Below are 12,441 nucleotides of genomic sequence, written 5' to 3'. Positions count from 1 at the left end.
AAAACCACATAAATACAGTCACCTCATACTAGACAAAGGAGCCAAAAACATACAATGGAGAAAAGATAGCCTGTTCAACAACTGGTGCTGGGAAAACTGGAAATCCATATGCAATAAAATGAAATTAAAACCTCTATCTCTCACCCTGCACAAAACTCAACTCAAAATGGATCAAGGACTAGAAATTAGACCAGAGACCCTGCACCTAATAGAAGACAAAGTAGGCCCAAATCTTCATCATGTTGGCTTAGGATCAGACTTCCTTAACAAGACTCCCAAAGCACAAGAAATCAAAGCAAGAATCAAGAAAGTGAAGAGAGAGCCTACAGAGTGGGAGAAAATCTTTTCCACATGCACTTCAGATAGAGCACTTATCTCCAAAATTTATAAAGAACTTACAAAACTTTACACCAAAAATACAAAGAACCCAATCAATAAATGGGCCAAGGAACTGGACAGACACATTACAGAAGAAGACATGCAGGCAATTAATAAATATATGAAAAAGTGTTCAACATCTCTAGTAATTAGAGAAATGTAGCTGGGGAGATAGCTCAGTTGGTAGAGTGCTTCCCTACAAGTTCAAGGCCCTGGGTTCGATCCCCAGCACCACCAAAAACAAACAAAAAAAAAAAGATGAATAAGAGAAATGTAAATTAAAACAACACTAAGATTTCATCTTACTCCAATTAGAATGGCTATTATCAAGAACACAAACAATAATAGATGTTGGCATAGATGTGGGGGAAAAGGCACACTTTTACTTTGCTTCTAGAGTTGCAAATTGGTGCATTCACTCTGGAAAGCAGTGTGGAAAATCCTCAGAAAACTTGTAATGGTCCCACCTTTTTACCCAATTATCCCCCTCCTTAGTTTATACCCAAAGGACTTAAAATCAGCATACTACACTAACACAGCCACATCAATGTTTATAGTAGCTCAGTTCACAACAGCTAGATTGTGGAACCAACATAGATGCCCTTCAACAGATGAATGGATAAAGAAACGGTGGTATATATACACAATGGAATATTATTCAGCCATAAAGAAGAATAATATTATGGTATTTGCAAAAAAATGGATGGAATTGGAGAATATCAGGCTAAATGAAATAAGCCAATCCCCCAAAACCAAAGTTCGAATGTTTTCCCTGATAAGTGGAGAATGATATATAATGGGGATGGGGGTGTGGGGAGTGAGAGAAGAATGGGGAACTTTATACTATGTAGAAGGAAATGAGAGAGAGGGGGTATGAAAAATGGTGGAATGAGAGAGACATCATTACCCTATGTACATGTATGATTACATGAATGGTATGAATCTACATCGAGCACAACCACAGAAACGAAATGATGTACCCCATTTGTGTACAATGAATCAAAATGCAGTCTGTAAAATATTAAAAAATAAATAAATAGTTTTTCAAAAAAAAAAGTTAAAAAAAAAAAAAGACAGTACCTTCTCTACCTCCTGCTGGTTGTCACCACAAACAGGTACAATGAGCGAGCACAACCTCTGATCAGCCTCACAGACACAGGCCTGAACACTCAGGACATTATTCAACTCTCCAATACCAAAAGCCCGGCCCCACTGCTGCTGTGACTGGGTGGTATAGAGATCAAGGTTTGTGCCTGTCCCATTCTCAATGACTTAAGTTTGAAGGTGCAGTATTTGTTGGAATAGGGAGAAGGAAATAGGAAGAGATACTGGTAAAAATAATTGAAGAAAACGTTATGAGAAAACTTGGGCACTCAGGTAGGTGATCTTCCTTGCTAATTTTCCCAGGAAAGAAGTTGTTACCCAGTCATGGAACATTCGATGCAAAAACTGGGAATTTCTGGAGATCTGGAACGAATTGATCTTTGGGCCAGGTGTATGTGTGTGTGTGAGTGGGTATATTGAGTCATATCCGGGACTCCAACTACAAACTTGGTTGGAATAGGAATCAGACACTGTTAGAAACCATTGAGTAAGGAGCATGCACCCACTAAACACCACCTCTTTCCAGAACAAAGCAACCATCTTGGAACAAGCCCAACTTAATGGGGAGATAGTCCACCTGCAGGGCTTTTCCTGAATAAGGTTCAAGGATCTGATGTGAGGGAGATTCTGACCAACACATTCTCCTCAACTCAGCTCCATTGAATGTGGAAAGGAAAAACTGGAACTCTTATATTTTTAGTTTGTTCTTTTTAGATATGCATGACAGTAGAGTGTATTTTGACATAGTAAACGGAGTATAACCTATTCTAACAAGGATCATATTCTTGTGGTTGTACATGATGTGTAGTTTCACTGGTGGGGTATTTATATAAAAACATAGGAAATTTATGTCTGATTCATTGCACTGTCTTTCCTATTCCCATATTCCCTCTTTGTCCCTTCATTCCCCTTTGTCTAATCCACTGAACTTCTATTTCCCCCCACCACTGACACACACTGACTTACTATATGTTATCATTCACATATCAGAGAAAATATTCAGCCTTTGGCTTTTGGGGATTGGCTTATTTCACTTAGCATACTAGTTTCCAGATCCACCCATTTACCAGCAAATGTCATGAAGTCATTCTTTTTATGGCTGAGTAATATTACATTGTGTATATATACCACATTTTCTTTATTCATTCATTTGTTGAAGGACACCTAGGTAGGTTCCATAGCTTAACTCTTGTGAATTGTACTGCTATAAACATTGATGTGCCTGAGTCACTGTAGTATGCTGACTTTAAGTTCTTTGGGTATATAATGAGGAGTGGAAATAGAAGGTCAAGTGGTGATTCCATTCCTAGTTTTCTGAGGTATCTCCAATTTGCAGTACCATCAGTAAAGTATGTGCATATCTTTTCCCCCCACATCATCACCAACATTTATGTGCTTGTCTTGTCTGAATTTTTAATATTATTTCTTTGTAAGGAAAATACTTGAACACTTCATTCAATTTTGAAATATATAATCTATTAGTATAAACTATAACCATTACACTATGCAACAGACCACTAGAAATTATCCTCCTGTTTAACCAAAACTTTGTACCCTTTGACAAAAATCATGCTCATCTCCATTCCCAACCCCACATCACCCCTGTTTGGAGCTATTTTACTTTCCACCTCTGTGGGCCTTTTCTTAGAGATTTCATATATAATTAAGATTGTGTCTGAAGACTTTTTTTGAAGCCACCATGTTGTTTTCTGAGGTGCTGGGGATTCGAACCTGGGTCCATGCACTCTAAAGGCAAGCACTCTGTGAGCTGAGCTATTTGCTCACTCCCGTGGAGTTCAGATATTTGAGGGGAGAGAAGATTTTGACCAAAAACAGATTCACAGATCATATTTTCTCCTGCATAGCTCCCATGAATATGGGGACAAAAGGGTAAAATTAAAATAAATACAGCATCATCCACCTTTGTCCTCATTCCCTCAGCAAAGTCCTTCAATGATTTTCTCAGTGGCTCTTATTTTACCATCAGGTGTGCTCAGGACAACCCAGGGTCACCTTGACTACAGCATGGTGGACACAGAGTTGGATAAGACAATGTCATTTTTGAAGAAATGAATCCAGGCATGCCTGGATTAATGTGAGAGTTAAGGCACAGAGACACAGACTTCCCTGAGAACTTCAGACCCCACACCAAACTGGCCAATTCACATCATTCTGTCCCTGCTGTGCATATCTCAATAACTTGTACAGATCCCAGTCCTGCTATTACAGGAGCTAGTGCTGGATCACAGGCCTCTGATGGAAATCAGATTCATGGCATCTGTCCTTCTTTATTATCTCCACAGAGACACAGAATTTATGGGCAAGCTCAGATTCTCATACAGACATGGGGATGGCACTCAGGATGCTATTCTGTCTCCAGTAACCAAAGCCCCTTCCCAAGGAGCTGTGACCCTGTGCTTTGGGGGTCAACATTTGCCCAGGCATGGGATATTTACAACATGAAATAGTGATTGGTATGGGGAGGAAAGAGGCAATTATAAAAAGGTTTGAACAACCTACTTTAAAGGGAGAACTTTATAAGAAAAGCTGAGGTCTCATTTGTCTGAATTTTTCTGGGAGGATCTTGCTAGGACTCTCAGGGAATCTCAACAAGCAGAGACTAGTTGGTTACCATGCCATGTTTTCTGGGACAAAGGGCAGCTTCATTCAGGTGTTAATGAATTCTAGGCCCCATGTTTAAGAATATATGTACCATATGACTCACTGCAATGGGGATTCCACCTAGAAATTACATTTGAAAACCAGGGAACGATCCTTAGGGGATCTCTGAGGATTGGGGAAAACAAACAAGAGATATCTCTTCGGTGTGGAACAAAGATCCATTTAGGAATAGTCCCAGCCTATTGATGAGATGGTCCACAGGCAGAGGGGTTTCAGGATAGCGCCTCAGCAACGTGAGAGAAGGGGCAACCCTACAGCAGCAGAGACTGTCACTCAAATTCTGCCCACCTTGGGTCACAGATAAGGATATTTGGAAAGAAGCATCTCCCATTCATCCTCCTTTCTTAAGCCATGTTTCTAAATTTTTTAAAGAAAAAGTCATGGTAAGAGCAGCAAGAATAACACACTTGCAGAAAATTCAAAAGGTATGAAAGTTAATGTTGAAACCTGGATTTCCCTCCTTTGCTCTTCCCCACCTTGCAGTATCCCTGTTGTTTGGGGGCTGCTGGGAGGGTGGTGACAAGGGAGCATGCCATCTGGTCAGTGGTGTGGATTGTCTGGTGATATACGGAAGGGAGGTCTGGGTGGTCCTCAGGGAGGCTCCTGGAGTTGGGAAATGCCAGGCTGTGGTACATACCATTTCCATGTAAGATCTGGACCTAGGCCATGAAACCCCAGCCCCAGAACTCTCAGTCTCTGTTCTCTGCCTTTCTGTATGATCTCATCTCAGGGAAGGCATTTTCACCCACAATTATCTTGTAGGTCTTAAGCGCTCACCACACTGCAAGATCTCCATAAAGTCCAACTCTCATTCAGATGACTTTGCTGCCCAGTGAAAGAGAACTCAAATGTTTGAACTTTGAGAACATTCAAAATCCTTTTTTTTTTAATTTTAAAATATATAGTGTATTATTGCTAACTATAGTTACTGACTGTAAGAAAACACCAGAACTCATTTGTAGCATTCATCTGAATATATTTGACCAAACTGTTCCCAGTCTCTGGAAACTACCATTCTATTCTAAACTTCTGTGTGACCACCTTTTTTAGATTCCACCTAAGAATGAGGCCGTGTGGTATTTATCTTTCTGTTCCTGACTTAACTTCTCTTAGGATAAAGTCCTTCAGTTCCATCCATATTGTTGCCAATGACAGGATTCTTCTTACCACAAAGAAACGCAAATGCTTAAGGTGCCCCATGTGCACAATGTATACATGTATTGAAACATCATTTTATACTCTCCAAATATGAATAATTATTATGTGTCAATCAAAAAGAGGTTTGAGCTCTGAGGAAATTATTACTAATTACTATGGTCTTCTGCCAGCATGTTGTCAGTAGCAGTCTCTATTGTAATGCATTTCCCATGTTCTTGCCTCTCCACTCTAAGAATAAACCCTCAGAGGTCAAAGCAATCTCCTGCACACCCATTGCAGTGGGTCAGAAAATCTTTATTTGTCCAGAAAATAGGATGTAACCTGCAGAAGAGTCAAATGAAGGTACTATGGAAATTCCTTCAATAATTTTACTCAAGAAAGATTCCAGTTGCTTTTGGTGTCCCATGTTAAAGAGAAAACACTGAAATGCTATGCCGTATTCTTCTTTTATTTCATGTGTACAAATTTAAATTCATTAAGTCAATCTGTAGTGCTACAAATATGGAAATGAAGATCTATTTACAACTTGAAGTTTGGTTTACTTGTAATAGTAAACAACATCTCAAACTAACCTTTGGTCATTCAGCTGAGTGTTGATGATTAGCTGAAATAGATCTCTTCCTGGAATAGTATCATCAGATTTTTAAAAAGTAGTCAAAAAATTTTGGAAGACTTCAGGTTAACATACAAATTGAACAGATAGTACAGAAAGTTCTCATAAAGTTCTCATTGCCCAATTTCGTTTTTTAAAGAACATTTTAGATTAGTGTAGTATATTTGCTACAATAACAGAACAAATGTTAATACATAATTATGAATCATGATCCAGAATTTGCATTAATTTCAATGTTGCACAGTCCTGTGAGTTTCAAAGAGTGTATGTCATTCATCACTGTTACAAAATAGTTTCCCTACCCTACACATTTCCTTCATTTAATTTATGAATCCCTTTCCTAGAACCCCTAGCAACCAGAGACTTTGGGCTATCTCTGTATATTTACTTTCCAGAATTTCACATAATTGGAATGAGAGTATGGAAGCTTTTCTCATACTGATTTCTTTCACTTAACAGTATACATTTTAGATTTAATTTATATCTTTTTGTGGGCTGATTGCTCAATAATTTTTAACAATGAATAACATTCCTATTGAGCCATATACTAAAGTGTGTTGGTGAGTTCACTTAATATTGTCAAATGCATAAAAAAGATTCTTGTGACTTCTTGGAGAATCAGTCCCCAGACCATTATATAATGCCTCTCTCTTTGCCTAATATTCTCCTTATCCTGAGGACTTCTTTGTCTAGCATTAATGTAGTTACTCCTGCTCATTTTAAATGTGTGTTTTCATGCTGGATCTGTTTCTCTCTTTAATCTATTCTATTTAAAGTGGGTTTCTTTCAGACAATAACCACCTCGTGGATATTAATTTATCTACTCTTCCAGTCTCTCTGAGGACAAGGCCCAGTATACTGCCAAGGTAAGATTTCCCTTTTTTGCCTTAAATAGAAAAGGTTTTTGTTCTCATTCTTTTTCAAGCAACTTTAGACATGAAAGTCTGGCCACCTACATGATAGATTACCAAACAATTTATTTGGAGAAGAATGTCAACACCATCTTCATTAAACTGATGCTTTGTTCCAGATGGTATTCATATAAACTAGGATCAGTTACAAACTCTATAATCTTGAGGATTTTCCTCTGTGATACTTTTTCCTGGTTCCTAAAGAACTGTTTATGTATCAACCAAACTGGACTTGGGAAATCTTCCATGCAAACCCATGACTTTTCTGCAAGTGCCCCCTATGCTTTATTTTATGGCCATCACCTGGAGCACTTGCTCTCCAGTTTTCTCATGTCAGCATAGTAAACAAAAGACCTGTGTGGGTTTGGGGCTTCGTCTCTGAAATAACACACTTATTCTTTGTTTTATTTTCCCCACAGTTTTATTAAGTTACAATTGATAAATAAAAATTGTGTATATACAGAGGAATATTATTCAGTCGTAAAGAAGAATAAAATTATGGCATTTGCAGGTAAATGGATGGATTTGGAGAATATCATGCTAAGTGAAATATGCCAAACCCAAAAAACCAAAGGTCAAATGTTTTCCCTGAGAAGCGGATGACAGTACATAACGGGGGATGCAGATGAGGCAAGAATGGAGGAAGGATGGATAGTATAGAGGAAAATGAGGGGTGGGGAGGGGGTGGGAGGAAGTGAGGGGTGGGGTGAGGGAGGGGGGAAGGAAAAATAATAGAATGAGACAAACATCATAATTGCATGTACACGTATGATTATGCACATGATGTGACTCTACTTTGTGTACAGAGAAATGAAAGTTGTACCCCATTTGTGTACAATGAATCAAAATTTTAAAAATCATGTATGTATTAGCATGCTTTTTTAAAAATGGTATTCCTGTGCTTATACAAACATGCTTGAGTAGATAGCAGTTGTTCAATTCTACAGTATGAATTGTACATTCACTCTGAAAGCTCTATGACTCTCTGTCACCTTGGTTATGTGATTATGTGTATATTTTCCTCAGTTCTAAGTTGTACTATCTATGCTGAGGTTTTCAGATCTTGTAAGATAGCAACCTTCTTGCTTTCATTTCCATAGTGTTTCACTATGGGGAACTTGAATTGTTGCAGGAGAGGTATGTTAATATTAGGTATTGAATGCTTTCCCTTCAAATGGACTAGTTAATTTTTCTCAAAATATTTGATTTAAACATGATTCCTTTGTATTAAATCATATACACTTATGGTTTGCTGCTTGATTTTATTACTTGACTTACATTTTTTATTCTTTTATAAAATGTGTTTCTTTTAGCATTTTCCCCACCTGAAAATATATAGTTTCCAATTGCAGTTTGCACCCATCAAGCTCCCCCTAATTTGGTATTCCCTGAGATCAAGATGAAAAAATCTTTTGTAATACAGATTTTATCAGAAAGGTGAGGGTGTTTTGAGGAATTTCACCCTCATGATGTGTCCAACTTTGTTTTTAGTATGTATTCCCTGTCTTCTTTTCCTGAATGGTGTTATTTTACTCAGTGAATTTGGGGGTATGTACTTTCCTTTTATGTGACACATCATGAGAATGTGTATCACCGATGTGTTAGCGAACTAAACACATATATTTTGTGGGTTGTCCAGAATTCCAGAAATATAAATTATAGGTAATTGCCCAACCCACTTACCTTTCCACAGCTAAGCATAACTAAAAACAGTGATTTTTCCGAGTTTTAAGATGAGTAGTCACTATTTTAGTACACAAAAGTAAACGAATAGGGTGAATTAGTGAATGCTGGTAAACAAGAACGTAGAGATTGACACTAATTTACCTCAGAAACAAGTATATAATGTACATAGATATGATGAATACAGATGAATGTATATGTCAGCACCCAGAGTTGTGGCTTTAAAAACACATGTTGAGAGCTGGGGATATAGCTCATTTGGTAGAGTGCTTGCCTTGCTTGCAAGCACAAGGCCCTGGGTTCAATCCCCAGCACCTGGGGAGAAAAAAAAAAAAAAAAAAAAAAAAAAAGACATGTTGAGGGACTTTCATCTGCGGACCAGCGGAAAGGGCCCGGACCACAGCGTCTTTGGGCTGCTGCATCTTAAGCGGGCCTCCTTGTCGGTCCAGCCGGGAGCCCGCAGCGCTCAGGGTCCGGCCCTCGCCCTGCAAGACACTGGTCATCCGCGTGTTCATCATCTCTTCCTCAGGCTTCATGGCGATAAAGAGCAAACAGCAGGATGTGGTTAGATTTCTGGAAGCCAACAAGATAGAGTTTGCGGAGGTGGATATCACAATGTCAGAAGAACAGAGACAATGGATGTACAAAAACATCCCCTGGAGAAGAAACCTGCACAGGGCAACACGCTGCCACCTCAAATATTTAACATAGGTCGATACTGTGGAGATTGTGATAGTTTTTTTGAATCAAAGGAAAGCAACACTGTCTTTTCATCCTTAGGCCTGAAACCACAATTGGCATCAAAGGCAGAGCTTTAAAGAGGCAAAGTGGAAGGTAACGGAGATGCATTTTGGAGCACCCCTTCATACTCAGCACACACCTGCTTACCTAACGTATTACTGTGACAAAAGCCACGTGCATCAGTAACTGCTCGCCCCGGAAAGGGTGTTTTTGGAAGATGTGGGTATAATTGGGATTATATGATAGCTTTAAACAAATCAGGACTGTGGTGGATTTTTTTCTTCCCAGTTTGCCTGCAGCTGAAAGTACTATCACCTGAAAGTACTATCTCCTGTTAAGGGTGTGCTTCTTTAATAACAGATTGACAAGTGGGTGGCACTATTAGAGAAAAAATGTTGGGTCTGCCCTAGGATACAGTAGATGCCAGTATTGCATAAACTCGCTTCTCTTTAAGCTGATTGGATTGCAACCTTGAAATTAATCTGTCAGGCTATTAGAATCTTTGAATCAGAAAGGAAAAAGCAATGCTGATTGACAGTGGGTATCGAAGAGTTGAACATCACTGTTCCAGTGCTTTGTAATAACACCTGTTGAAAATGTTAGACGTTCTAGACTCCTGTTTGTAAGGGAAACTCTTTTTTTATTTAATTTTTTGATTTGTTCTAATTAGTTGTACATGACAGAAAAAGGCTTTTATACATTTTGATAGATCATGCATAAATGGAGTGTAATCTCTTATTTTTCTGATTGTACATATTGTAGGATCACATGGGTCATGCAGTCATACATGTACATGAGGTAATAATGTCTGTTTCACTCTACTATCATTTCTTCCCCCATACCCCTTCCCTTCCCTTAACTCCCCTGTATGTAATATAAAGTAACTCTATTCTTCCCTATCTCCCTATCCCAGCTTATTGTGAATTAGCACCCACATATCAGAGAAACCACTCAGTCTTTGGTTTTTTGAGTTTGGCTTATTTCATTTAGCATGATATTCTCTAACTTCATCCATTTACCAGCAAATGCTAGAATTTCATTCTTTAAAGCTGAGTAATATTTCATGGTGTGCATATATATATATCACATTTTGTAATGGAAACTCTTAACCCTCACAAGTCCTCTAAACTCCTACAGATGTTTCCAGAAATTACTGTTGCAATATTGCATGATCACAACCAAGTTACAGGGATGAAGATAATTACTCTTTTGGAAAATACATGCTTCTTTGTCTCTTGCAAGGGGAAAATTTCACCTAAATACACAGGAGTGCTTGAAAAACATATTTTAAGAGGTGCACTAATTAAATAGTCAATTTATAGGAAAATTGTCTGATTAGTATCTGAAGGCATTTTTAGCTCTAGCAATTTATATATACATAAGTGCACATATTTTTTAAATTCAGCTCCCCAACAGCTTCATATTCTATTTTGTGAAATGATTATATTTTTTTGAGGAAGGAAGATCTCAGTTAGATATATTTTGTGGACTCTTGATGAGGCATATTAAAAGATACCAATATTGCTATAGAATTATTTCTTTTCCTATGTTACTTTTCATTGTTCTAGTTTGCTCATATTTCTAGCCACTGAAGTCTCAGACTTTTCAGAGTTAAACCAATACACATTCTCATTCCATATATGAGCACAAGTGAGTTTTCAAAGCAACATATATGAGAAAGGGGCTGTCTAACAAGTAACTCTGAATTGTACTTGGCACACAGATCTTCCACTGGAGTGGATGCTAATAAACACTGATAAACACTGAACATGTTACTTCATTAGAACAAAGGTGACTTTTCTGTATCCTTGTATTTCCTAAGAGTTTTGAATTGCCGAACATGGGAACAACCTTGAATATGATAAACTCTGAGAGGTCTGACTAAAATACTCATCCTAATGCTGAACCTTTCATTATGATTCTGAGAAGGAAATTTATAAGAAATTGAAAGAGTAAATGAATTAAAGTCCCACATGCCTTGTTCCCATACCTTGCTAAATGTGGACTGTTCTAAAGCACTTTTTGAATGCTGAAGCTGAAATCTCAGCCGAAGATTTGCAGTCCTGGACTACAATCAGAAGAAAACATGACAGAGTTCTTCTTGACTGGAGGATATATGATCTGCAATTTTCTCTCCAAGGAAATCTATTCTTAAATCATGGGTATTATTGGTTAGTTGATATTAAACAAGATCCAGGTCATATTGCATTTGATATATCCCAGGGACTATCCAGGAATGTTTATTCCTAACTGGATATTATGTTAAGTAAGTTTAGTATGTGAGTCTTCTGCTAAGACTTAGAAGTTTGTTTTGTTTTGTTTTGTTTTGTGTTTTTTGTATGAACCCAGGGGCGCTTTACCACTCAACTGTATCTCTCCCTTTCCCTCTCCCTCTCCTTTCTTTCCTCCTCTCCCTTTCCTCTCTTCTCCTCTCTCCTCCCCCCTCTCCCCTCCTCCCTCTCTCTGTCTTACATTATTTTGAGACAAGGTCTTACCAAATTGCTCAGGCTGGCTTTGAACTTTCCATCCTCATGCCTCAGCCTCTTGAGACACTGAGATTACAGGCATGCACCACCATGCCCAGCTAGAATTTCTTTGTAAGATACAGCAACTTTTAAAGTTGTCAAGTTGTAATTAACCAGCTTATATTTTAGTCTACTCTTACAAGTGAGGACTGAGAACCAAATTAGTAAGTTCGAGGCTTTGCAAATTTTAGGGTTGTAGTATTAATACCATGCTTGCTAACCAGAGAAAGCCACCCAAATTTGTCTGATAACTTTCAAATTAACTATGATATGCTTAGTATGATTTTATTAAACTATAAAGTTCTAAATTACTAACAGGTACAATCATCTTCTTATGATGATTCCGGGGGCAGGGGGTCAATATAGAAGCACAATGTATGACATCTACCACAGTATCCAGGCTCCACAGAGTACTGAAGTATTGCTCTCCAGCACCACACTGTTTACAGAGAATATAGTGTCCTTATTTATACTCTTACCAGCTGGATTCCAAGCATAAAATCATGATGTTCTTATTTCCTTTAACTAGCTGCCTTTAGGTTTTGATAATCCTAGTCTTTAAAACCCAGGAAAGAAGTGGATTTGCAGGCATAGATGTAATATCAAGGCAGAATTTTAGTTTCCTGTAATAGTCTTCCTGGGCTGC

General features: G+C 38.1%; 1 pseudogene; it reads left to right on the top strand.

Moving 5' to 3' along the window:
* Positions 1–8,245: 8,245 nt before the first annotated feature.
* Positions 8,246–9,347, top strand: LOC124991463 (SH3 domain-binding glutamic acid-rich-like protein 2; annotated as a pseudogene).
* Positions 9,348–12,441: the final 3,094 nt, after the last annotated feature.

This window comes from Sciurus carolinensis, chromosome 8 (genome assembly GCF_902686445.1).
Source record: "Sciurus carolinensis chromosome 8, mSciCar1.2, whole genome shotgun sequence".
NCBI lineage: Eukaryota > Metazoa > Chordata > Mammalia > Rodentia > Sciuridae > Sciurus > Sciurus carolinensis.
The sequence above is the reverse complement of the archived record's forward strand: the minus strand, read 5'-3'. Positions and strand labels throughout refer to the sequence as shown.